Source organism: Cryptomeria japonica, chromosome 10 (genome assembly GCF_030272615.1).
Source record: "Cryptomeria japonica chromosome 10, Sugi_1.0, whole genome shotgun sequence".
Lineage (NCBI taxonomy): Eukaryota > Viridiplantae > Streptophyta > Pinopsida > Cupressales > Cupressaceae > Cryptomeria > Cryptomeria japonica.
The window spans coordinates 647,198,655-647,226,558 of NC_081414.1; positions in this window are offsets into that span (position 1 = coordinate 647,198,655).

Genomic DNA, 27,904 nt, shown 5'->3' on the forward strand with positions numbered 1-27,904 from the left:
ATATATATATATATATGTATATATATATTTATATATATATATATATTTATATTTATATAAATTTATATATATAGAAGTTTTAAGGGTGAATATATATAAAAATATATATATATATTTTTAATAAGATTTACATACAAAATTTTAAACAAAATAACAATGGGAAACACATTATGTAAATCCAAAATTACATGTGCACAAATAAACATTTAAGTATATATATATATATATATATATATAGCGTCCTAAAATTGCGACACTTGCAATTTCGACTGCATTTGGGTATTCACGATGGCGGCACAACACTGAACCTGAATGGAGACCCCGAAACTTGCTTATGACACCAAAAACTGCATTTTTCTGCACCCTGGCCTGATCCTCCTTGCACCCTGTTGTCCCTGGAGGTGGGACCATGGCGCCTAGCGCCCTGGTCCCCCAGGACCATGGCGCCCAATGCCCTGGTCCCTGGCCCTATTTTGGGCTTCGGGTCTTTAAGTTTGCAAATTGGAAAATAATGTTTCCTGGTCGGCCTAAGGTCGAGAAAATCAGTCTATCAACCCTAATTGACAAGTATAAAAACTACATTTCCTCTCCCATTTTGGTAAGATGGAAAAAAGGCGAAAATGATATTCAAGCATTCAAGCATTCAAGCATTTCTTCAAGCAATTGAGCATTCTAAGTCTCCATTCAAGGCTAAGTGTTGCATTCAAGACAAGGATTCAACCATTGAAGAGGAGATCACATACAACATACAACATACTACATACATTACACCTTCGCATGTAAGAATACAAACATTCTTACAACAAGGTATCAGTACTTGTTTACATTACAAACATTTACATTTACAACATTCTCATTTCTTGGTTAATTCCAAAATCGGGGTTTGACCTAAAGGCAAACCCCTCATCCCTAACCCCCCAATCATCCTCTCTTTTCTATGTGTAGGTTGCAGGTACGCAGCTGTAATTGAAGATCTGGAATCCTTGTGCAGAGACGAATAGATCCACCTTCGTTTCGCGGATTTTTCGGAGGACCGTGTGCACGCCGGGCGCCATCGTCCCGTCAACTTTCGCTCAAATTTGCAGAACAACACCGTCTCAACATTTTACTGCTAATTCCAGGTCCGCAGCTTCATCCCATATCCCTATCTCTATTTATAAGTGAATCTTTCTTTCTTTTACATGCATTTCTAGTTCAATCTTTCTTTCTACTTTCTTTACAAAAGAGGGTATCCTTGATGTTACAACCCTTGAAATTCATATAGAATCCAATCTTGCAATGCGTGGGATTGGATCTTGTGGGTTTCAACCCCTCTTTTGAATGTAAAGTCTCTCCTAAGTGAAAACCATCAACCCTAGTGACTCTCCCTTCTCTCTCCTTGGAGTTGGGGAGGGGAGAATGACTAGGGTTCAATTTTTCCGCTTTACATTTTGGTGAACCCGACATGAACATCCTTATTCTGATTATTCATGGTTAGATCTGAAAAATTTGCTTCCTTAATTACATTTCCATGTTTGATCTTTTGCAAATTTTAGAGGTTGATTGCATAAAAACCCTAAAATTTTCTTTTAAGTAATTAAACTTGTGAAATGTTTAATTGTTAATGCTTGTTTCAGATCTACCCTTCTATTGCAAATTGTCAATTCATATTTGTGCTTTAATTCTGAAAATTAAGTGGTTAAATGTCAAAACCCTAATTTTTAAGACCATCTTGATTCAACCTTTGACTGATAATTTCACTAATCAAAACACCTCCAAATTGGTTGTAACTTTGGATTCCGCAATAAAATCACAGTATCTTTCATCCCTGAAAATTTGGAAAAAAGTTGCGAGGGCTGTGTGCACCCCGAGCGCCATCGTCCCCGACATTTTTTCCAAAATTTCGGGAGCTAGATCTTACTGTATTTTTCTGCTAAAATCCAGAATTTTGGCTGATTTTATCAATTTTAACACCTTCAAAATTAAAGTCAAAGTTGGTCTAGCGATTGCTTGGATTGAGGCTTCTAATCATTCAAAAACTGTTGAAATTGAAATTCATATCAAAATTGTGTTTCTTACAGTCCTAAATCTGAAAAGTGTGTTAGCATTCATTCGAAGTTTCAGTGTTTTATTCAAATTTTTGCAGTTTGTGACTTTTGAAATCAAGTGTTTAATCGCAACAACTCTGATTTCTGCTTTCAAATTCGAATTTTGCATGAAATCGAGTCAACTTTTAAATTTCAAAGCCTGCATTGCTTTCAGCATTCCCTCTAAAATCATAAAATTCAAAATTTCAGTTTCCCTGTCTTTTTCAAAATTCAAATTTTACATTTTTCAACAATCTTGGTAGGGTTCAATTTTGAGATTGCAACTTTAATTTGGCTTATCTACAGATCATAAAATCACTCAATTTTTTCAGATTAGCTTTAAAATCATCATAACTTTCATCCCTGAAAATTTCAAAAAAAGTTGCGAGGACCGTGTGCACTCCGTTCACCACGGTCCCGGACATTTCGGGAGATTGTCCTGATTGCATTTAATAGCTTAAATTTAGGAGATTGGCTGATTTTATTGAAATTTGCTACCTCTAAAATTCAAAATCTTCTCTCTTTCTTTAGTGCATGAGTTTTACAACAATAAGCCCTACTTACACTATTCCCATTAGACGAAGCATTAGAATTAAGTCTTTCCAAGGTGTAGTTACCGAGGAGATGGAGCCTAATTTGAATGGCCTTTTTAACGAGGACATGGGTAATTCCTCTAATCCTCTTAATGATGAAGAAGCTCTCCATGAGGTTTCTGTAGAACAACTTTCAAAATTGGATAACCAATTTTGATGATTTTCGACAATGGATGTCTCAAGAATACCCTGATAGTGAAGCTCTTTCATTAATTGAGGGTTTAAAATGTATGGTTCAAAGTGATAAGAATGGAATTGATATTTTTCATGGTATTGCACACATTGTGGATTCGAATGTGATGCCTATGAAAAGTTGTGCTGAAACCTTAGGTTATACACAACCTCCTACTCAAGTTAATCATTCTATTCCTTTGACAACTCCTATTGCTAGTATACCTACTTTTACATCAAAAATAATGACTACTTCAATACAAGACATTCCTCCTATGAGTCATGGGGCAATCCTTCTTCTTCAATCAACCCTCTTCCTTCATTTAATCTGACTTCTTCATTCATTCCTTCAATGATTGTCCCTATTATATCTCCACAAATGAACATGACGCAAGGGGGCAATTCATTTAACCCTTCCATTCCTCCTTGTAGTGTTTCTCCTTTCCAATCATCTCCTATGACTAACTATCATAGTGTCCCACCACCTTACTCTCTACCTTCTTTCAATAACATAACACATCCATCACAATCTAACACATCTAATATGAACTCTTCGACTGAAGCGACCATTAACAATCTTGCACAAACTGTCTCTTCTTTACAGCAACAAATTGCCTCTATGAGTCAATCTAAGTTTAGTGTGCCCACATTTGATGTTGCGAGCCCACTTTCTCTTGACATTGTTCGAGCTATTCCCCCTAAACATGTTGAAATTCCCCATTTGGAGCTTTATAATGGTAAGGGTGATCCTCTAACACATGTTAAGACCTTTCAAACAATATGTACTGATTTTGCTTATGACCAAAGGTTACTTGCAAAACTGTTTACTAGAACATTAAGAGATAAATCCCTACAATGGTATTGCTCGTTGCCTTCCTATTCTATTACTTCTTTCGAACAACTTGTAAATGCTTTTATTCAACAATTTCAAAACAATATAAGTCCTAAAGTTACTTTGATTGATTTAATGCATTGTAAACAAGGTGTTAAAGAAAAAGTGACTGATTTCATTGGTAGATATAAGCATTTGTATGCTCAAATTTCTTTTCCAGTGCCTGACAATGATATTCAATGAATCTTTATTTCTAATTTATAAAAAGATATTAGAGAAAAACTCCTGTTTTCTGAGTTTACTTCTTTCCAACAGTTGTGTGCAACTCTTCACAATTATCAACTGACTGTGAGTCAAATGGAACAAGCAAATCCTATGGCTCCGAGTGATAAGGGTGATAGTAGTCAACAACCATTTGGGAAGTTTAAACCGAACAGAGAGTCCATTAAATTCAATGAAAACATCATCAACAACAATGTGAATGCGGCATCAGGTGTGCCTCCTATTTCTAAGTTTTTCAAGAAAGAAAGAAAGTTTACTCCTTTGAATGAATCATTGCATAGTATTATGAATAAGTTATTGGAACAAAATGTGCTTACTCTTCCTCCTATAAGGCAAATAGATCCTGCAAAGATTAATTCACCCTATTTTGATAACAAATCTTTTTGTCAATTTCATCGTCATCCTGGGCATGATACTGAAAAATGTTTTTCTTTAAAAGGTAAAATTCAAGATTTGATTGATAATAATACTATTTCTATTTCTAGAGTGAATGATAAAGGCAACACATCTGTAGCTCCTCCTAACCAAAATCTTCAAATTTTTACCGATCCATTACCTTCTCATACCTCTAATGCTATTGATACTACTAATTCCTCTGTCTCACCTGATGATCTTGTGTCGATGACTCCGAATGTGATTAACTTTGTGGAGCAGCACAAAATCCCTAAAGAACCTTCCATCACCTTTGATTCGAGTGAAACTATCAGGGCACCTGATGGTCCTTTATATATAGTTGCAAAAGTCAAGAATACGCCTTGCTGTGGAGTGCTTATTGATCCTTCTTGCATGGTTAATATCATTACTGAAGAATTTCTTTTTACTTTGCAATTGAATCAAGTGATCTATGATGAAACAAATGTGGTTGTGAAACTATTTGATGCATTTTCTTCTCCTGCAATTGGTTCTATTACATTACCTATTGAGGTCCATAACAAATCCCTTGATGTGGACTTTGCTATTATTCCATCATCCGAACAATTTCGTGTGAAGCTAGGCTATCCTTGGCTATCTTCCATGAAAGCTATTGCTTCTTCTATTCACAAGTGTTTGAAATTTCCCCATAATGATGAAGTTGTTACTGTCAATCATAGTCTCTTTAAACCAGTTGAAAGAACTTCTAGCGTTCCTATCGATTACTTTTGGCCTAAACAATTCCAATCTCTTCCTCCACAAAGTGATCATCTTTTTAAATCTTATCAAAAGTGGAAACAAGATATGATCCTATCTCTAAGTGAACCTAGAACACCCAAACTTGACATTCCTATCATTCTTGAGAAGGAAGTTCTTCCATTGAAAGATAAAACTAATGTCTTTCCTCAAGAAGATTCCCAACCCATCCCTATGGATGTGACTATGCCTATGATTAATAAACTTCCTAAAAGTAGACCTATACCTCCTCATCATGATGGACTTGGTCTCCTTCCTAAACTGAATATTCCTCCCTTATATGGAGCAGTTCCTCCTCCTTCCTCTTATGGAGAGAAGAGACCTTCCTCTTCTCCTATTGTTCAACTTAAGAGACCACAACCTAAACACCCAAGTGATAAGGATGAGAACATTCCTCCTCCTCAATCTTCTCAACTCCCTACTAAGACTAGATGAAATCATTCTACATGTGAACGCCGACGAAAGCGTCATCTTAGAGCTCAGGAAGCTGCTTCTCAAACTTTGCAATCCCCAAAAACACCTTCAACTAATATTATTCCATTTTCTCCTCAGCTGACGATTGAGCCAAAATCTCCTAAACATAAGATGCATGATGGTCTTGATCCTGTGCGAGTTAAAGATCCTATTTTTATAAATCTTGATGATGATATAGATGAAAATGTTATTCATGATGAAAATGTTACTCCTATTCATTCTGATAGTGAATATGAATATGTTGATGTTAATAACCATCTATCAAACAAATTTTCTAAAGCACTTATCCTAGCTCCTAGACAAGAACAACGTGGCTTGGAACATGAACATAGCCCTTGTTTGGATCTTGTGATAGCTCCATCTGCTGTGTTGGATGTTCCTCCTCTAGCATGTTCCCTGCCTTCCCAAAATATTGATCAGCAAGATCGGGGGGTAGATGACATGCTAGGCTAGTTTCATTAGCATAGCAGATTCTCTCCTCCTCTCTTTTGCCACTTCTTCTATGTGTTATTCTCATTCTTCTATTTGTTGTCCTTAGTGTTGTCTACTTGAGGACGATGCAAAACATTGAGATCTCTTTTGGTCTCTCTCATGTTGACTCAAAAGACACATGTGTTCCCTTCTTCTAGGTGACCTTCCTTGATTGGGGTATGAAGAAAAATTATGCATACATACATATGATATACATGAATTATCATACAGCATACTGACCCCGAGGAAAGCGAAGTCACCTTGTGCTTTGTGTTTTGTGTCTATTATCCTTGGGCTTATCTCACACTTGGGGGCTAAATCCTTGTGATAACTTGCTCCTTTCTCATTTCTTATATGTATCACTACCTTAAAGCAATCACCCCCGGTGAGGCTTGTGTGATCGCTTTAACATAGGGGGGCATACATCCCGTCCATATCTTTTCAAGATACTTGAAAATTTCTTGACAAATTTAGCTTTGCCTTGAAAATTTCTGATATCTTTCTTGCATGACTCATAGTGAGGGAACCTTACTACTGACAGTCATGGTTCTCCTTCATGATCTTCCATTTTACTTTGTCAATCAAAGTCATAAGATCCTTAGTCCACTGGGGGCTTGGTGTATCTTGCCTCCTTGACATGGTGAAAGTTTTTCAATGTTGTTTCCTTGTACTTTACCAGAAGTATGTGCGTATGCTTATACTCCCGCTAAAGTGGGGGCTAAATGTAGCATCCTAAAATTGCGACACTTGAAATTTTGACTACATTTGGGTCTTCACGATGGCGGCGCAACACTGAACCTGAATAGAGACCCCGAAACTTGCTTATGACACCAAAAATTGCATTTTTCTGCACCCTGGCCTGATCCTCCTTGCACCCTGCTATCCCTGGAGGTGGGACCATGGCACCCAGCACCCTGGTCCTTCAGGACTAGGGTGCCTAGTGCCCTGGTCCCCCAGGACCATGGTGCCTAGCGCCCTGGTCCCTGGCCCTATTTTGGGCCCGGTCTCTTTTGGGGTTTCGGGTCTTTAAGTTTGCAAATTGGAAAATAATGTTTCCTGGTCAGCCTAAGGTCGGGAAAATCAGTCTATCAACCCTAATTGACAAGTATAAAAACTACATTTACTCTCCCATTTTGGTAAGATGGAAAAAAGGCAAAAACGATATTCAAGCATTCAAGCATTCAAGCATTCAAGCATTTCTTCAAGCAATTGAGCATTCTAAGTCTCCATTCAAGGCTAAGTGTTGCATTCAAGACAAGGATTCAACCATTGAAGAGGAGAACATACAACATACAACATACTACATACATTACACCTTCGCATGTAAGAATACAAACATTCTTACAACAAGGTATCAGTACTTGTTTACATTACAAACATTTACATTTACAACATTCTCATTTCTTGGTTAATTCCAAAACCGGGGTTTGACCTAAAGGCAAACCCCTCATCCCTGACCCCCAATCGTCCTCTCTTTTCTGTGTGTAGGTTGCAGGTACACAGCTGTAATTGAAGATCTGGAATCCTTGTGCAGAGATGAATAGATCCACCTTCGTTTCGTGGATTTTTCGGAGGACCGTGTGCACGCTGGGCGCCATCGTCCCGTCAAATTTGGCTCAAATTTGCAGAATAGCACCATCTCGACATTTTACTGCTAATTCCAGGTCCGCGGCTTCATCCCATATCCCTATCTCTATTTATAAGTGAATCTTTCTTGCTTTTACATGCATTTCTAGTTCAATCTTTCTTTCTACATTCTTTACAAAAGAGGGTATCCTTGATGTCACAACCCTTGAAACTCATATAGAATCCAATCTTGCATTGCGTGGGATTGGATCTTGTGGGTTTCAACCCCTCTTTTGAATGTAAAGTCTCTCCTAAGTGAAAACCATCAACCCTAGTGACTCTCCCTTCTCTCTCCTTGGAGTTGGGGAGGGGAGAACGACTAGGGTTCAATTTTTCCGCTTTACAATATATATATATATATATATATAAATAATTGATATATAACTTAGGCTCTTTTATTTATTTATTCTAATTGCTGATAAAATAAATAGAAGTAGATCTTTTGCTAAACTTTTATTCTAACACTTTTTCTTTTCTTAAAATATCTCATACTATTCTGAATAAAATACTTTCATTGATTTTTTTTTTTAATACTTAGAATTCTTCAGCAAAATAACCCATACTTTTCAACAAGTAGAATATAGATAAAATTTATTTGAAACTAATTTTTCCATAATACAAAAGAAGCTTTTACATGCAACTCAAAGAGGCTTTTCTTTTTCTGAAACACAAATAGAAGTAGAAATAAAACAAACTTTTACAACTCTAAGATATTCTGCATATTTACAGGATGTTTCTTTGCTTAGCTACAACAATAAAACTCAAGTCTATTTTCAAGAATTACAACTTGCTTCTCTTTTCTATGAATGAGGCATACTTCTATAACAAATTTAAACATATATTTGCAACTGGATTTAAGTATCCTCAACAATAATCTTCTGTGTCTTTTCATGGTTCCTATTCTCTTTCTCCTGACTTTCCTGCATAATAGAAGATACAAATATGACCACGGAGTGCTCACCTCCCAGCCTAGGCTAACTAGTAGCCACCCCCGAGCTTGGAGAACCAATTCCTAGACGGGTAACATACAGGCAAACACATTTTTCAAACACACTCCCAACTTGGCTTCATAGCACCACACTTTGGTGATGATCTTTTCAACGGGTGGTAGTGGACCAATACCCTGAGGAGAAGTGCAAGTATGAAATAAACAAGAAGCCACCTCATGGCACAATAATTATATCAAGAATCTCAACCCCTTATTCCTTATGCCCCCCAAAGGCATTCTAGCCTTATATCCCTCCTTATGACCCCCATTGCACAAACAGGCCATGCAGCAAGGGTCACACAAAGATCCCTTGTGATCGCTCTCAAAAGAGAGTCTCTCACTCAAGGGTTGTCACTGCTACCACCCACAAGATCCTCTTCTCTCCCAAGAGTAAGAGGTCTTGAGGAAACTCCCAAAACACAACACAAATCATAATGCAAAAATACCAAAAGATTTTTCAACAAAAACATTCAAGAACACAGATTTCTTACACCAACAAACTTCCAGACATAAGCAAGAAGAAGACATTTTAATGAATAACTGAAACCAACCTTAATCTTCCCAAAGGTATTATGATATTTGATGAAGAGCTGCCCAATCCACGAATCTTTTTTCTTCTACCCTTAATCAATTTTTCTATTCCATAACATTATTTTCTTTTCAAAATTTCTCTTGTCTCCAAAAATGAAGAGTGGGTGATTACCCTTCAATTCCCAAAAATCTTGCTTAAGAAGCTCATTCTCTAAGTTCTCACAAGTTTCCAAAAACTAAAAGGGAAAGAAAGCAAAAATGCAAAAAGACTCCCATTCGAATAAGAAAAATCTAAATTAGATTTAACTTCTAAATTTTCAATTTTCACACAACTCAAAAAAGCCAATTTTTAAAGCGTTAAAAAGATCATTATAAAGTAGAAACTTGCCTAAAATTACCCCTAACCCCTAGGTATACCTTATGGGCTTTAGGAAACCCTATTAAAGTACCCCTAGGTGTTCATTTAACCCATTTTAAACCCCTCTGAAGTTTATTTTCGGGTCAAACATAAGTTGACCACCCCAATTATTATATTCCCAAAGTATTTATGACAACACATTATTTTATTTAAGAAGAACTATAATTAAACACTTTCCCACCAAGAGACAAAATAAAACATTTAAATTTAAATCCACACATGTGTCAAGTGACACAAATAAAACACTTTTACAAAAATAAAACATGAAATTGTCTCTTGTGGTTTTTACACAATAAATTTAAATAACACTTAACACTCATGCAACATATACTGTTACGAATAAAATACAACACAAACGGGGTGTTGTCTCTCCAAATAGACAAACCCTGGCTTACAACCATACATAAGTCTAGGTTTGATTCTCCGTAATTTTCCATGGTCACATGGTAAATTTCCTGCACATCTCAATTTACACATTAGTACTTCCAAATAGCCATATATGATATAATTCAATAATATAACAATACACATCATTACTTGCATACAATTTTCATCTGCACAGATTGAATACATCTTTTATCAAGCAAATTCACATAAGCAATTTCATCCCAATTCACATAAACTAAACATACATCATAGTTCTATATTCAGAGTAAAGTCCTGCAAATTCAATAACGATATCTATCATTGCAATATCATCTTATCTAACAATCATGTAGTGTTCTATCACAAAAGCATATAAGTAAAATCATCAAATCATAGCAATGTTATCCCAAATCCTGAAATCATATAAGTTCTATGTCTCGAAAAGCATCAAAATAAAGTATCCATAATAGCCTAAATATAAAATCCACTGAATGTCAGACTGAGTCGAGGTGAGGCCTCACAAACACAGAATGAGATGCAAGATATGACTATGAGATTTTGTAAAGAAATTGAAGATAGGAAGAAGAATGAAGAAGACTTGGCCAGAAGAATAAATGATGCTAGAAATGAAAGCACAAGACTTAGTCATGAAAATGATATGTTGAAGACAGATCTAATGCACACACAAAATGATAGAACTGAACTCATAAGATAGAAAGGAATCTTGGAAAGTGAACTAACTGCTGCAAATCATCTCACAGAAAAATTCAAGAAAAGTTCAGAAGAACTTGGTGACATGCTGAAGAATCAAAAACCTGATGGTGATACATATGGCCTTGGCTTTGAAGTTGGTGAAAGCTCTGGTACTACAAATAATCATGATCATAGAAAACCAGTAAGACAACCTACTGCTTACAAGTTTAATGGAAAATGCTTTAACTGTAACAAGTATGGTCATAGAGAAAATCAGTGTAGATCTAGAAATTATTAGAACACTAATACATCCACTGGTCAATGTTCTAAATGCAACAAAGTTGGTCATAATTCAGAAAATTGCAGAATGAATGTGAGATGTTATGTTTGTGGAAGATTTGGGCACTTATCTAATCAATGCAAAACACATACCGGCATAGGAAATGGGAAAGCTATTCAAAAGAACAATGTGACTTGTTATGCCTGTAACAAGATCAGACATATTGCTAAATTTTGCAGAAGTAAGGCATCACCAACAAATAACAAAGGTCCTAGTTTGAAAGGTAAAGAAAAAGTTGAAGAGGTAAAGAAAGAATTTTCAAAACAATGGATCAGAAAGTTAGATCTGAATGTTGATATGATTACACCTCCACCGACACAACATAGTAACACTCCACCAGCAGGAGACTCCTCATCTAACAAAAGAAAATTCTTTTGGGGGTTTAGCAACAAAATGAAAAACATACTATTATTCCCTCGGTTGATGGTGAGAAGTTGAAATTACTTCTATACTAGCAGATGACTTAAGTTGTGACTTAACCGGCAAGCATTAAATGTGGTAGTTGGTGAAAATAACATTATAAAGCAAGTTTTTGGCTCTTTTTCATTCACCTAGAATTCAAATCTTTGAGAGTGTGAAAATTCCCGAGCGAAGGTACTCAGAGCAAAGAAGTGAAGCAATCCATCAAAGCATTCATCCTTAAGGCAGTTTGATGTATTTATAGCTATGACATCTTCATCTACTCCTAAAATTATTGCAAAACCTACTGTTGTTGAAGTTGTTAAGTGACCTAGACCCATTTTTCAGCTAGTTCCTGAAATTGCTAAGAAAGATGTGTTATCACTGATTAAAAATGGGCTTTTCTTTTCCCATAATTGGCTATGGTTTGTTGAAATTTTGACTAAGGCACTTTTTAAAATGCTTCAGCTCTGTTTTAGGCCTTAAGGGTTTAGGGTTTTTTGATTTTAGATCACCTAATGTTTGTTTAAAACCCTTTGGTTTCTATTCTTTCATTACTTTATCCACTTAAGTAATGGGTCAAGGGATCGTAGGAAGTGTCGCCCCTTGTTTTTGCCTAGGTGGTCATGTTAATTAATCGCGAAAAATTTATGCCTTATGTTTATTCCTCCTAAAGTTGTTGGGCCTAGTTACTAGTGTGCATCTTGTGGATGGATCTACAGCTTTCGCTATTTTGCTAGGTGAAGTTGCACATAGTTTAAAACTAGCAAAGTTGCAAAAATGACATGGCATGCCACCTAGGCGGTCTAGCTGGTTGATGAGAGCAAGTAAAATGGTGGCACGCGGCGCTACTTACAACAAGTAAGCAAGTCAGGATTAAAGGTTAAAACGCGGGTCCTAGAGGTGAGTCAGATCGCAGAAGGGTGTATGACCTGGCAAATACAGGTGTCATGAATTGATCAGAGCCCAGTGCTTTCTCTTGGCAAATGAAAAAACAACATGTTAGCTCTAGAGGTGATTGGATGCCAGGTGTTCGAAGTTGAGTCAAAGGGCCCACCCCTCACAGAGTCTATTCAGATGGTTAAGTACCAAGCAACTAGAAAATGATCTGACGGCTTGCACTTTTTCGCACAGACAAGATGCTCATGCTTTATACCCTGCAAAATAGCGAAAGTAAATGAGGACCGTCCATGTGTCATGATAGATGGTAACATGTCCATGAACACGTGGTCTTAAAAGGAATCCGTGGGCCCGCCACGGTGGAACCGGCGATATAAAAGAAAGCTACGCGGTCGACATTGAGTTAAATGCAAAAAGCCTTGCAAAGCCAGTGGTTGGGTGCCATGTGGTAGCACGTAGTCAACAAAGAGGCTGGACCTAGTGTGGAGCCAAGGTTGTTAGTGTAATAGCCGATCAATTCTGATTTGATCGAATGGTTTGTGCTATTTCGCAAGACGAAATGGTTCATGGTTTAAAACCAGCAAAATGGCGAAATGATGTGGCATTCCAATCAGATGGTCTGGCAAGTCCTGAGGGCGAGTAAGCTGATGGCATGTGGCAGAAAGTGCAATAGTCAGCGAAGTGGGTCCGATAGTTTCAAAGAAGGTGGGTCCCAGAGAAGATAGATACCATGAGATAAAGGCATCCTGACAGATAGAGGTAAAGGTTAAAGGCCGTGCAGTTCAGGTCCCATCCAATGCTCGACGTAGTTTCGCGAAAGTAAAGTGCTCACTTAATAACACTCACAAAATGGCGAAATGAAATAAGGCTCAGTGAAAAGGGTGGAAGTATTAAGCTAGTGTAAAGACCGATCAATTCTCATCTGATCAGACGACCCGCATTGTTTCACAAAGTAGAGTTGCCAAGAAATTAATTTCTGTGAAATAGCGAAAAGGAAAAAATGCATGGGCGTTGTGACCCATTGGAGCGAAAACTTTGAATTCTTTCATGAATTCAATTCTGAAAGGACAACCAAGCATGTGGAATCAATGTCGGAATTAAGAGCCCAGCCGCCATACATGATCTTGTTTCAATTGAAATAAGATATCATTCTGAAGAGCACTTGCAAAGAAATAGTTGCGGAGTAGACTTCTTCAATTGCAGAGCTAATTCCTCTGAGTACAAGTAGGTTTCTCTATACTCTTGTTCAGCAATCTTTCTTTTAGTTGTGTATGTCTTACTGAGGTTCTAAATTGTCATAGAACAATTGAAAGAAATTGTTGAATCACTTGCTTAAGTTTCTAAAAGAGGTGGCACCTAAAAGGGAATTCTCAGGAAAAGTAGATTATCACGAGAGGGCAATTTGTGATGATTTCCTTGAACAATTAACATTGTCAAGTAATGTGGCTTCCAAAATGAAAGAGTTGGTACCAAAAGCTTCTCGCCTGAAAATAGGAGAGGGTTTATATGATAAAGGGAACTGGTTAAGAGACCCTCAAGTAGGGATGTCTGGGTTAGGATTATTCAAGGTTGGGTTCAGTATGATAAATTCTCCAGCCCCTCAGAACAGTATATGGGAATTAGATGTTGGAAAGTTGGTGGTTCCAGGGGTTTTCTTTGACGTAGACCTTCTGACTCAGATTGCACATAGCTACGACCCAATTTCAAGAAGTGTAAAGCATATCAGTGGGAAGACCCTCATTGAAATTAATAATGAAGAATTTAGGAATGCCTTTGGGTTGAGTGAATACACTAATCTTCTGGAGCCTATTGATTTTAAATCATTAGCTCAGGTGTATAATGTGCAAAGAAATCACCTAAGAAATGGGCCTCTCAAAGAATTCTTTTTGAAGATAGGCGGGTTAACTATTGTGGGACCTAATACTGAAGAGCCCTTGTCTCTAAATTTTTTTACCCTTAGGGATAAAGGATTATACTGGTCACTCTGCAAAATCCTAGGGGAAGATGCTGAAGCGAGTATGCCCACTCACTACATGTTGATGGTTGCTCAGATTTTGAATAGTTCTGTGGTAATAACTTTTGATTACATTTCTTTTATAACTGATGCTATCCATAATGGATTGATAGGGATTAGGAATAGGAAAGTAGATAGGACCTTTGGGTGGTAGTCTCTTCTTATGCATTTGTTTTTATTCAAGGGTGGTGACTATTTTGCAAGTGCGATGGGCCTTATAAAAGAAAAGGATGGAGAAAAGATGCTAGTGCAATTATGGAGCACTGTTCTATCATGGGACAGAGAGGATGCAAGCTTCATAAGCTTTGATAAATATTTTTCATCAAAAATCAGGACCCTTAAATGTTTGGAAAACCCAAGAGTCCCTAAGATACTTTTGGAATTCATTAGGCCACAAGAGTTTGCAGAGGACATAAAAATTGTCCACAATTGGGGTGATATCTATCTATACCCTGTTTCAATAGTTTTCAGAATATATGGTTTCACAGGTACGCCATATTTGTTACCTTATCAGTTCCCTCTTAAAGTGGGAATTGCAGAGATACTCAGGCAGATTGGTGCTATACAAGAGGCAGAGTTGACAAGTAGAGGCAAAGGGACAATTTTCCCTACAATCACCATGGCACACGAATTTGTAATAACCAAAGGAGGTTGGAAATGTTGTGGAGATTTCCTCTAGCCATATCATTTATCAACTGCAGTCTCTCGGTGTGTTGACCCCAAAGATTTCTTCAATGGTATGTTTAGGAAGAGGGCTGTATGCTAGGCCAAACCCCATCAATTTCAGTTCCCTGAGGACCTTATCAGGAATGAATTTGATTTGGATGAACAAGAGCTAAGAAAGGAAAAGTGGATATCCTATAAGAAGGCCTTAGACTTGGTGCATCAACTTGACATAAGTTATGACCCTTTGTCAAGCTTTCACCCCTTTACAGAGAAGATGAAGTTTTTAATTCTTAGTTTTGAGGAGGTGATGCAAACACTAAAAGAAAAAATAAAGGTTGTAATCAAGAATAACCCTGAGAAAGCAAGGTTGATCTTGAAGAGGTCTATATCTGCTAGGCCGATCCCTCTAGGTAATTATATGTTGCATAAGAAGTCTAATTATAGTGTACTTATGCCTGCTTTAGGCAATCCCTCTGCCTCTAAAGGTAAAAGGAAGATACACGATGTCATTGATATCCCTAGTAGCCCAAAGAGACAAAGAGTGGGAAAAGAGATACAACCTGAAGAAACTGTGTATTCCCCATCACAATCACCTATCCATATAGGAGATGAACAGGCAGCAGCTGAGCAATTATTGCAATTAGGTAGTCTAGGGGAGATTGCCTACACCTATGATGAAGTAGATGAAGGAATGCCAGAAGAGCCCTTAGCTACTGAAATGAATATCACCACTAATGAATTCAAAGGCCAAGAATGGGACCTTGAGATCAAGCGAGCTAGTGAAGATTTCTTGGCTGATGACAAGTTCATCACATCAGAAGCATTCATGCAATTTGTGTGGAAGAAAAGCATTGATAGATATAATGAAAGGTGTGAGAAAAGGAAGGGTGAGAAGCCTCATAAAGACCCAACTATAGTTGAGGAAGAAATAAAGCAAGAAATGGTTGAAGAATTTAAGACCATCACTCCTCAACAAGGAAAAGACATGGTGGCAAAGGCTGGGGTACTTATCCTCCCCGAGTGGGATATAGCAGATGCTCTAGTCCTGGAAGCAGTAAGAAAGGAGACTAAACCTATGGAGGGAGTCACTTTCAATAAAGACAATGCTGCATTAGTTATGTGGTCTCTAAAAAGAGATGAAAACAAGAAGAAAAAGGACACCTAAATGTCAAGTTACCTTGGGGGGATGATGGTGAAGAGGGTGTAGACTACTGGGGTAGTGGAAGCTGCCAACACTGTATTAGAAACTACAAAATTTAGTGGTTCAGTGGTAGAAAAGGAAGCTAAGGAAAAGGCAAATCTTCAGGCTAAATTGGAGACAATTTTGAAAGCCTACACTAATGCTCAAGAAGAGGTAAGGAACAGAGATAGCATCATTGCTAAGCTGCAGAGCCAGTTGACTAGACAATACCATCAAGGTGAGTCTTCAACACTGATGATCTCCTCTTCTCCTACCAGACCTCCACCTACCAGCCCTATCATTGAGTTCCCACCATCTCTAGCACCTTCTAGCTCTCAAATGATTGAGATTACTCCTCAAGAGTTAGAGAATCTAAAATAGGCCCAAGCCATTTATGCAAAGAAATATGACGATAGAGTGAAGACCATTGTTACTAGTTTTGCAGACACCATGAATGCCTCCTTGCTATACAATAATGTAAGTAAAATTTTGGTTATATGGAATGAGCTTAGGGGAGACAAAGGCATACTGACACCTATTTTTGACAAGTGGAGGCCCAGGGAGCAAGATTTGGAGTTTATGTGTGTATCTTGTGATGAAGCAAAGGCTAATCCTATCATTAGATCCACTTCTGACATCACTAAAGATTTAGTACAATTAGTAGCAGGGGTGGATAATGTTGATAGGAAAGTTAATTTGTGCAAAAAGGAGTATACTGATCAAGTTTTTGAGTTGCTCCCAAGAGTTTTTGTTAGCTCGGATCAATTGAAGGACAAAAAAATGTGGCTTAAGGAGATAGAAGACAAATTGTCAGCAAGAATTAGAGGAGTTATTGATCTAGATGATGCTTCTTTCTTTGTTATAACAATACAGGAGATATAGAAAATTAAGGCACATTATAGTTTTCTCAATTCAGAAGTCAACATATTGAGAAACTCTTGGAAAAGGTTGACCAAAGCCAAGGCTAAAGTGATTAATTTTTCATGGCCGACCGATGATGTGTACAATGAGTGGAGAACAAAATATGCCACTCATGACCCAGAATAGTTGGAGAGCGCCCCTGATAAGGTAGAAGAAGTTACAACCGAACAGCCTGTTGAAGAAGCTATAGAGGCCGAAAAGAACTTGTAACTGTTTTTGTGAAAACCTTTGTAACTTCATTGTTTTTTGAAAGAAATGATTGTAATAAACTCTCCTCGAAAAGTCTGAAGCTTTGTGCATCCATGTTGTTATAAATGGATACCAGTACTAGAGGAAAGGAGATCGCAAAGAATTGTAAGAAAACACTGCAGAAATTTATTTGAGCTTTTCTAAGTCTAATGGAGAATATTCAAAAACTTCTTGTAATATTTTTCTGAACTTAATATCAATATACAGACCATCAGTTTTGAGTGAAGCTTTGTGTCATCTTCAAGTGTGCTTACAATTTGTTTACTATTTATATTATGAATAATCCAGGGTTATTTTGTTTGAATGGGATTGCAAGGCAATTTTCAGTAGAAGTGTTCGCTAGCTTTTCTCTCTAGGAGGGAAATTAAAGATGCGGGGATCACTCATAGCAGTAAACTCTTTTTAAGAGACTTTGAATCTTGATGATAATAGCTTAATTTGGAATGCATAAATTCTTATAGGTGTCAGGAATATACAAGGATTAATAGAAACCAAGCCAACAGGATGCGTAAAGATATTTTGTTTGAGGAGTATTATCCGAGTTTAGATGACTCTGTGACCTTGGATAAGGCACTGGTATTGATTGAAGTTGTTTATTTCATGTTTTGTTGATCGAAATGCTGAATTTAAGTATAATTTCCATTCTTTTGTTTTCAGTTAATTTCAAGGTGAATAGATCCACTAGTTTTTTGGACTGGTTTGTTGTGGGTTTATGTTTGAAAGTGTGAATTTAATTCACAAAGGTATACCCACCTGGGCTTTGAGTAAGTCCGAAGTGTAGAAGGTTCAATCAAACCTTGTCATATGTTGTCTTGAGAATTTCCTTATCTTTGATGTCTCTTCTACACCGAGTTCAATCATATTATTTTAAGGATGTTAAAAAGGAATCAGATTTTGAAGACAACAAAGTGGCGACTCTGCTGGGGAGAGTCACAATAAAGATATAAACGTAGATCTACGTTGAGGCTTATAAAGAAAATTGTTGTGTGTTTGTGGATTAGACTTCTTGTTTTCATAATTCCCATAGTGTTGTGGGTGGCGACTCTGTTACTTTTGAACCAGTCCTTGTGAGATACAAATATTTCTAAAAGGAAGACAAGCGAGATGCAAGGAGCAAAAAACACGAGATCATTCATGAAGAAACATCCTCGTGAAACCTTGCAAGAAGGTCTGCCAGAACAGTCACGGAGAGGCCAAAAGAGATCTGTGTTGCATGAGCCATCAAATGCTGCTTGGGTGTAGAAAAACAATAATACTGGTAAGATGCCTGATCGTCTTGTTTATTTAAAGTCTAATTCATCTTCCAGAGATTCAGAACATGATATATTAGGTTTCCATTCGAGATTGTTAGGAAATATTGATAATGCACCCATTTTAAACCAAGATTTATCTCATGTTAGTATTTTTGTGAGAGAAGAACGAGCTCAAATGCAATTAGGCACTCCGTTCCTAGGACAATTGATGGGAACATTAGTCTGATTGACATAGATCAAGTTAATGCATTAGACTCTGAAGAAAACTTCCCTGATGAGGATAAAGTGTCTCAAGAGATTGAAGACCTAAACATGAGAGTCCATCACTTAATCTCCCTAAGAGCCCAAAAGGAAGCAAATAAGGAGAAGGAAGTCAAAGCCAAATTAATGGAAAGGGATAGGCTCCTTAGAAAGGTAGCTGATCTTGAAATACTTGCTAAGGAGAAAGAAAAAAGTGATGAGGAAGGCCCTGTGATTAGAGAAATTCTAATCCCCAAAACTAAACAAGCTTGTAAGTCAGTAGCCCAGCCAACTAGGGAAGTATTTAATGACTCCCAACTTCCTAAAGCTAATATGGATAAAGGAAAACAGAAATGGGTAGATGATGGAATAGAATCTAGAACTGTAGAAGAAATCTCTCATAAGATTTTAGCACATGTGAGAGAAATGGAAAGGATGAGGAAAGAAAAGGAAGATCTCCAAATGGAATTAGAAAAGGCTGAGTTAGAAGCAGTGAATCGGGAAGTAAAAAGAAAGATTAATTACTTAAAGGCTCCCCCTATTACATTCCCATCAGAAGATCTTAGTAAGCCTAATCCCCAACACATTTCCTTTCCTCAAGCCAATACTCAACTTGCAGTACAAGCTAATATTGCCTCAGTAAGTCGAATCCCTATGAATAAATAGTGCACTCAAATACCACAATCTCCAATGCCAAAAGCTAAAATGACCATGGGAAATAACAAAGCTATTACCCCTTTTCAAAGAAGACCAATCAATTTAGAACAATATAGACAATTGTTCTTTGATGGGATTCTGGGATATCCCAATCATGTTCCCACTGAGTTAAGAGACAGACTCCATAAATTTGCAGGGAACAATGCAATTAGTGCTGAGGAACATCTAAAATCTTTTGGAGATCTAATAAACGATTATGAGATAGTAGATGAAGATGTTATCATGAAACTGTTTGTTCAATCCCTGGTTGATGATGCAAGAGATTGGTATAGAGGTCTTCCAGTCAATAGCATAGGGTCATGGGAAGATTTTAAAAATTGTTTTCAAGAGCAGTATGGTGACAAGACTAATGTGAGTTTCATGCTAAATGAATTCAACAATATCAGAAAATCTGAAAATGAAATGGTCACTGATTTCAATGTCAGATTCTAGAAGGCCATGCACAGATTGTATCAAGTGATGAGGCTAGATGATAACATGTGTCTTAATACATATTACAATGCATTTGATTCCAAGATGGCCTATATTTTGAGGGATAAGAACCCACATAATTTGAGAGATGCTTTTAGAATTGCCATAAATGTAGAAAGTAACAGAAAAGCATCTAGGAAGTTAGGAAGAAGGACAGATGGTAGATTATGGCAAGAAACCAAACAACAACCTAATAAAGTTGCTAAAGAGGATGATAGGATAGATAAATTGGTTATTGCTATGAAAGATTTGACTGCCAAGGTTAACAAAAATGATAAACCTCATTATAACTAGCAAGATAGACCCCCTAGATTGCATGATATGCCATATAATACCAATTGGAAAGATGGCAAGCCCCAAATTGAGAAGCGTAAAATTACCCAAAGTCGAGACACTCCAGATCCCTTGAAAGGGAAAATTGTTCACAATATAGAAAATACTCCTTGGTGTATTGCTTGTGATAGACCACATTCTCCTCATCAGTGTGCAGTGGCTTAGGCTCTAGAAGAATCTATGAGACCAGAAGTAGAGCCTGACATTAATATGTTTGAAACCTTCATAGAAAGTGATGCGGAATCCGTGCAAAGTGGATACAGAGATGTGCTGGATAATGAAAAGTCAGTGCAAGGACAGCTAACCTTAGATTGGCATCCTACATTGAATGTGGTAACAATTGAGGATGAAGAGGTTCATCTTAGGAGGCCTAGTGACGAAGAAGTTAGAAATCTCACTAAAGCTACAATTTCCAAAGAAAAACACAATTATAACTTGAGAAGCACCAAGAGAGACACTGATCAGGGTGAGCCGGGTTCTATGTTCATAAAGGAAGTTACAAGAAAAGGGGCATCAAGTAGTGCTATTACTATTCCTAAGGTTGGTCAAGAAAAAGGGGAACAAGTTAAAGATGTACCCAAAGGCAAAGATGATAAAAATATTGGTGATGTACAAGGAGTAGAGACAGTGAAAAAGGCAAGTCAATTCAAAACAGAAAGAGTTAGGGCTAACACTGAAACGTGCAATAGTTCTACATTTGACATGGCCCAAGCTCTTACTCAAATGAAGGTCACTATTCCATTAGTAGAATTACTAAAGATTAAAGAACATAAGGATGTAGCTTTGTCTTTATTCTCTAGTATATCTGATAGTGACACAGTCTTACCCACCGGTTCAGCCAAAATTGGAAAGGATCAAGAGCTCCAAACCCCAAAAGTTTATGTTGGAACCACTATCACTCAGGAGCCTTCTTAGATAGATCCCTTCTATGTTACCTTGTTAGTCAATAACCGGTTGATTAAAAACTGCATGATAGATTCAGGAGCTACTGCTAATGTAATGCCCTATGGTGTTATGCAAGAATTAGGGTTATCAGTAACCACTGTGTATGGGAAATGCTATGCCATGGATAACAGAGAAGTACCTGTGATAGGTATAATGAAAGATGTAGAAGTAAAAATAGCAGCATTCCCTGAAGCCACTTACAAAATGGATGTTATTGTTATTGACACTAAACCCCACTATGGCATGTTACTTTCCAGGCAATGGACAGCAGCAGTAGGGGGAAATGTTCAACTGGAATTATCCTATGCCACCATTCCTATTAATGCTAATTAGGTCAAATTATATAGAGAGCCATGAGCTCCTAGGGTAATTGAAAATGTAGACCCTAGTATGCTTAATTGTATGATTGATGTAGATCTAGATAACTTTAGACTTCAACCAATTTTACCTCAATTAAAAAATACTAACCCTATTGTGGTAGAGTTACAAGGACAACAGTATGGATTGTGGTAGATGTATTTTGATGGAGCTTGCTCTAAAGAAGGATCTGGAGCAGTGGTTCTTTTTGTGTCCCCATCAGGTATAACTTTTAAGTATTCATTTTTATTGGCATTCCAGTGCACAAATAATACTGCAGAATATGAAGCCCTATTACTGGGACTTGAAGTTGCAAAAAGGCATGGAATCCAACTATTGAAAGTAATGGGGGATTCAGAATTGGTTGTCTCTCAGGTGAGATCTAAATATGCATCCAAGAATGATAGATTAAAGTAGTATAAGCATGCTATTTGGGATGTTATTGAGCATTTTGATGCATTTTCTATTAATTGGATAGAGCAAGCAAAAAATATTATGGCAGATTTCCTAACTAATGTTGCTTTGAAAAATGATGATGCAACACTAATCGTTATTTCCACTATGGAAATAAAATCTAGGTCTGCTATTCCTGATAATGTGTACAATTGGCAAGTATTTGCTGATGATGACGACATTCTTAGATTTATCCAATGTGTTGATGATTATGATGGACAAAAGATTGATTGTAATGCATTGGTGGAAGTGGTAGACAATAGAGAGACAGTGTTTGGAAATGATGTGGTCCAGTTGGAATATAATGAGATACCTAAAGGGCTGGTAGAGCTGGAGAGCATGTTTAGTTATAATGATAGTCACTTACATCAACAGTCTACCACCAAGTTGGAAGAGTTAGAGGAGGTAAACCTGGGGAGAGAATCATCCCCTAAGTTGGTATATATTGGAAAGAAGCTACCCCCTCATGTCAGGACTAACCTTATTAATTTATTGAAAAGGTATAAACATGTCTTTGCTTGGTCTTATGAAGATCTAATGGCATATAGACAAGATCTTTTTCAGCATGAAGTTCCTTTACTTCCAGATGCTAAGCCTTTCAGACAGAAATAGAGGCCTATCAATCCCTTGTTAGAAACTAAAATGCAACAAGAGTTGACCAAATTGAGAGAAGGGGGGATTATCAAACCAATAAGGCATTCTTCATGGGTCTCCAATCTGGTCCCAGTAAGGAAGAAGAATGGAGACATCAGATTGTGTGTAGATTTTAGGAATTTAAATGTTGCTTCCTTGAAGGATAACTACTTATCCCCAAATATGGAAGCCATGCTACAAAGAGTGACAGGATGTGATCTTTTATCCATGATGGACGGTTTCTCAAGATATAATCAAGTGTTGGTAAAGGAGTCTGAACAGTTTAAAACAGCCTTCACTACTCCATGGGGAACTTATGTATATGTGAGAATGCCATTCGGATTAAAAAATGTTGGAGCTACATTTCAGAGAGCTATGGATATAGATTTTAAAGAATTCATTAACATCATCATGGTGGTTTATCAAGATGACCTAACTTGTTTTTCTAAAAAGGCTGATGATCATTGTGGACATCTGGAGAAAGTGTTCAATAAAGCCTTGGAATTTGGTGTATCACTAAATCCCAAGAATTGTCATTTTGGAGTCACTGAGGGAAAGCTACTGGGACATATAGTTTGAAAGGAGGGGGTAAGGATAGATCCTAAGAGAATTGAAGCAATCAATAAGGTGTCTGAACCTAAAAATGTGAAAGGTATTCAATCTTTTTTAGGCAAAGTAAATTTTGTTAGGAGATTCATTGCAAACTTCGCAAAGATAGTGAAGCCTATTGTCAAGCTCCTCAAGAAGGATACCAAGTTTTATTGGGATCAAGAAGCCTCAAAAGATTTTGCTAAGATTAAGAAGGCAATCCAGGAGGCACCAGTGTTGAAATCTCCTAATTACAGTAAGCCTTTTTCTCTTTTTTCTTTTGCTTCATATCATATGGTGGCTGCAGTATTACTACAAAAGGACAATGAAGGATATGAACATTCCATAGCCTTCTATAGTAAGTCTTTGTAGGCGGCAGAACTAAAATATGAGACCATGGAGAAACAAGCTTATGCTTTAGTTAAAGCTGTTAAAGCTTTTAGGCCGTACTTAGTGAATGCAAATATCATCGCCTATGTCCCACATGCTGCAGTTAAGGATATTTTGTCTCAGTCTGAGGTTACTAGGAAGAGATGTAGATGGATCAATAGAATTCAGGAATTCAACTTGGAGATAAAGATCACCAAATTGGTGAGAGGTTTAGGTTTGGCTAAGCTCATGACTGAATCTAATCTCATGAGTGTAGAAATACATAATGTTGAAGTTGGAGATGCTTTAGTCACTAGTATTGAAAGGCAACCTTGGTACTCAGAGATAGTCCAATTTTTAAAAGGTGCCACATTTTCAGAAGAGATGACACACAATCAGAAAAGAACTCTGAAACTCAAGTCCCAAAAGTATGTGCTCATTCAGGGTGATCTTTTTTGGAGGAAAACAGATGGATAGCTACTAATGTGTTTGGATGAATTTCAAGCCAAACAGGTGTTGACTGAAATGCATGATGGAGTATGTGGAGGTCACTATTTTGTTAAGACTACTGCTGGTAAGATAATTTGGGTTGGATACTATTGGCCCACTTTATTTAAAGATACTCATGCATATGTTCAGAAATGTGACCCATGTCAGAAATTCTCATCCAAGTTGAAGTATGAAGGAGCCTTACCCCTAAATCTAGTCTCGGTAGAAGCTCCTTTTGTCCAATGGGGCATTGATTTTATTGGAGAGATTGTTGAGAGGTTAGGGAGAGGTCACAGATGGATCATAGTGGCCACTGATTATTTCACCAAATGGATAGAAGCCATCCCTACAAGAAGAGCTACTAGTAAAGTTGTCATTGATTTCTTGATGGATAATATTGTAACTAGATTTGGAACACCTGCAAAATTGGTGATGGATAATGCCATTTGTTTCAGATCAGAAGAGTTTGTAGGCTTTTGTACTAGCCATGGTATACTCATGTCATACTCTTCACCTTATCATCCTCAAGGGAATGGACAAGCAGAATCCATCAATAAAAGCCTGTTGAATATCATCAAGAAAATCCTATAAGAGAATAAAAGATCTTAGGATCAAAAACTCAAGTTAGCTCTATGGGCAGATAGAATAACAGTTAAGAAATCCATCAGAATGTCTCCTTTTGAACTAGTCTATGGTGCCCAAGCCAGATTGCCGGTAAACAATCTTCTTCCAGTTTATAAGTTTTTGCAAAATGAGGACATGGAGATATCTAAACCAATGGAAAATAGAATGATCCAAATTGTAGAAATGGAGGAACTTAGAACTTTTGCCCATAAGAGAAATTAGAAGATCCAGTTGCAGTCAAAATATATTTTTGATAAAAGGACATCATTAAGGAAATTTCAAATTGATGACATGGTTCTTCAGTGGAATGCAAAAGGACAGGATAAGAGAAAGCACAAGAAATTTGAATCACTGTGGATTGGCCCTTTTGTGGTTTGTGACTTAAATGGTAAGCATTCATATTTCTTGAAGAATATAAATGATGAAATACTGGAATTTCTAGTGCATGGACAATTCCTGAAGCATTATTTCTCTTAATGCCCATGCGTGGTAGGTCCTTTGTTTGTACATATTTTGTTCCTTTCCTGCTTTTCTATTTTGGTCTGTTTCTCCAGAGTTTCTGAGTTTCTTGTGTTGACCTTGCGATCAACCATCTCCAGTCAGAGCCACTGTTATCACTAATTAAAAATGGGCTTTTCTTTTCCCATAATTGGCTATGGTTTTTTGAAATTTTGAGTAAGGCACTTTTTCAAATGCTTCAGCTCTGTTTTAGGCCTTAAGGGTTTAGGGTTTTTTGATTTTAGATCACCTAATGTTTGTTTAAAACCCTTTGGTTTCTATTCTTTCATTACTTTATCCACTTAAGTAATGGGTCATGGGATCATAGGAAGTGTCCCCCCTTGTTTTTGCCTAGGCGGTCATGTTAATTAATCATGAAAAATTTATGCCTTATGTGTATTCCTCCTAAAGTTGTCAGGCCTAGTAACTAGTGTGCATCTCGTGGATGGATCTACGGCTTTCGCTATTTCGCTAGGTGAAGTTGCACGTAGTTTAAAACCAACAAAGTTGAGAAAATGACATGGCATGCCACCTAGGCGGTCTAGTTGGTTGATGAGAGCAAGTAAAATGGTGAAATGCGGCGCTACTTACAACAAGTCAGCAAGTCGGGATTAAAGGTTAAAATGCGGGTCCCAGAGGCGAGTCAGATCGCAGAAGGGTATGTGACCTGGCAAATACCGGTGTCATGAATTGATTGGAGCCCAGTTCTTTCTCTTGGAAAATGAAAAAACAACATGTCAGCTCTAGAGGTGATTGGACGCTAGGTGTTCGAAGTTGAGTTACAGGGCCCACCCCTCACAGAGTCTATTCAGATGGTTAAGTACCGAGCAACTAGAAAATGATCTGACGGCTTGCACTTTTTTGCAAGGACAAGATGCTCATGCTTTATACCGTGCGAAATAGCAAAAGTAAACGAGGACCATCCATGTGTCATGATAGATGGTAACATGTCCATGAACATGTGGTCTTAAAAGGAAGTCGTGTGCCCGCCAAGGTGGAACTGGTGGTATAAAAGAAAGACACGTGGCCGGCGTTGAGTTAAATGTAAAAATCCTTCCAAAGCTAGTGGTTGGGTGCCATGTGGTAGCACGTAGTCAACAAAGAGGCTAGACCCAGTGTGGAGCCAAGGCTGTTAGTGTAACAGCTGATCAATTTTGATTTGATCAAATGGTTTGCCCTATTTCGCAAGACGAAATGGTTCATGGTTTAAAACCAGTGAAACGGCGAAATGATGTGGCATTCCATTCGGATGGTCTTGCTAGTCTTGAGGGTGAGTAAGCTGATGGCATGTGGCACAAAGTGCAATAGTTAGCGAAGTGGGTTCGATAGTTTCAAAGAAGGTGGGTCCAAGAGAAGATAGATACCGCGAGATAAAGGCATCCTGACAGATACAGGTGGTGAAAATAAAGAGGAACTCGATATTTCCTCTCGGAAAATCAAAGATTGACATATCAGTTTGAAAGATGACTGGATGTCAGGTGTGCAAAGTCGAGTTAGAGGGCCCACATTTGCAGGTAAACATTTATTGTATAAAAACCGATCAATTCTCATTTGATCAAACGGCCTGTGTTGTTTTGCGAAGGTGAAGTGCTCACTTGTTAATCCCCACGAAATGGTGAAAAGGTTTTTCATTCTTAAAGGCAAAGTGAGTATGAAGTATAAAGGGTGATCAAGTATGGTTTGATCTAAAGGCTGGCACTATTTCGTGCTTGTAAGATGCCTAAAGGATATGCTCAGTGAAATGGCGAAAATAAAGGAGATTTATTTCGATGCTGGGCTAAACGGTGACGTATACATGAGCACGTGTTTCCCACAGATATTGAAGGTGCCAGGTGGAACCAGGAGTTTTAAAGGGGGGTACAATATGAGGTTGACTCAAATTTTAAACTTAGTAAGTTCCCCGGGGCCAATGGTTGGGTGCCAGGTGGTATCTGGTAACCGGAGGAGGAGCAGAGTAAGCAAGTTAGCATAAGAGTCTTCACTTAAAGGACAATCAAGTATGATTTGATATGACAGTTAGTGTTGTTTCGCAGCCTAAAGTTGAATGGAATTTAAGCTGTGTGAAATAGCGAAAACCCGCTAGCTGTTAGGTGAAGGTGTAGTTAGTGAATAGGTCAATTGTCTAGGTAAAGGTTAAAGGCTATGCAGTTCAGGTCCCATCCAATGCTCGGTGTAGTTTCATGAAAGTAAAGTGCTCACTTAATAACACTTGCAAAATGGTGAAACGAAATAAGGCTCAGCAAAAAGGGTGGAAGTATTAAGCTAGTGTAAAGACCGATCAATTCTCATCTGATCGGATGACCCGCATTGTTTCGCGAAGTAGAGTTGCCAAGAAATTAATTTATGCGAAATAGCGAAAAGGAAAAAATGCATGGGCGTTGTGACCCGTTGGAGTGAAAACTTTGAATTCTTTCATGAATTCAATTTTGAAAGGACGGCCAAGCATGTGGAATCAATGTTGGAATTAAGAGCCCAGCCGCCATACATGATCTCGTATCAATTGAAATAAGATATCATTCTGAAGAGCACTCGCAAAGAAATAGTTGTAGAGTAGACTTCTTCAATTGCAGAGCTAATTCCTCCGAGT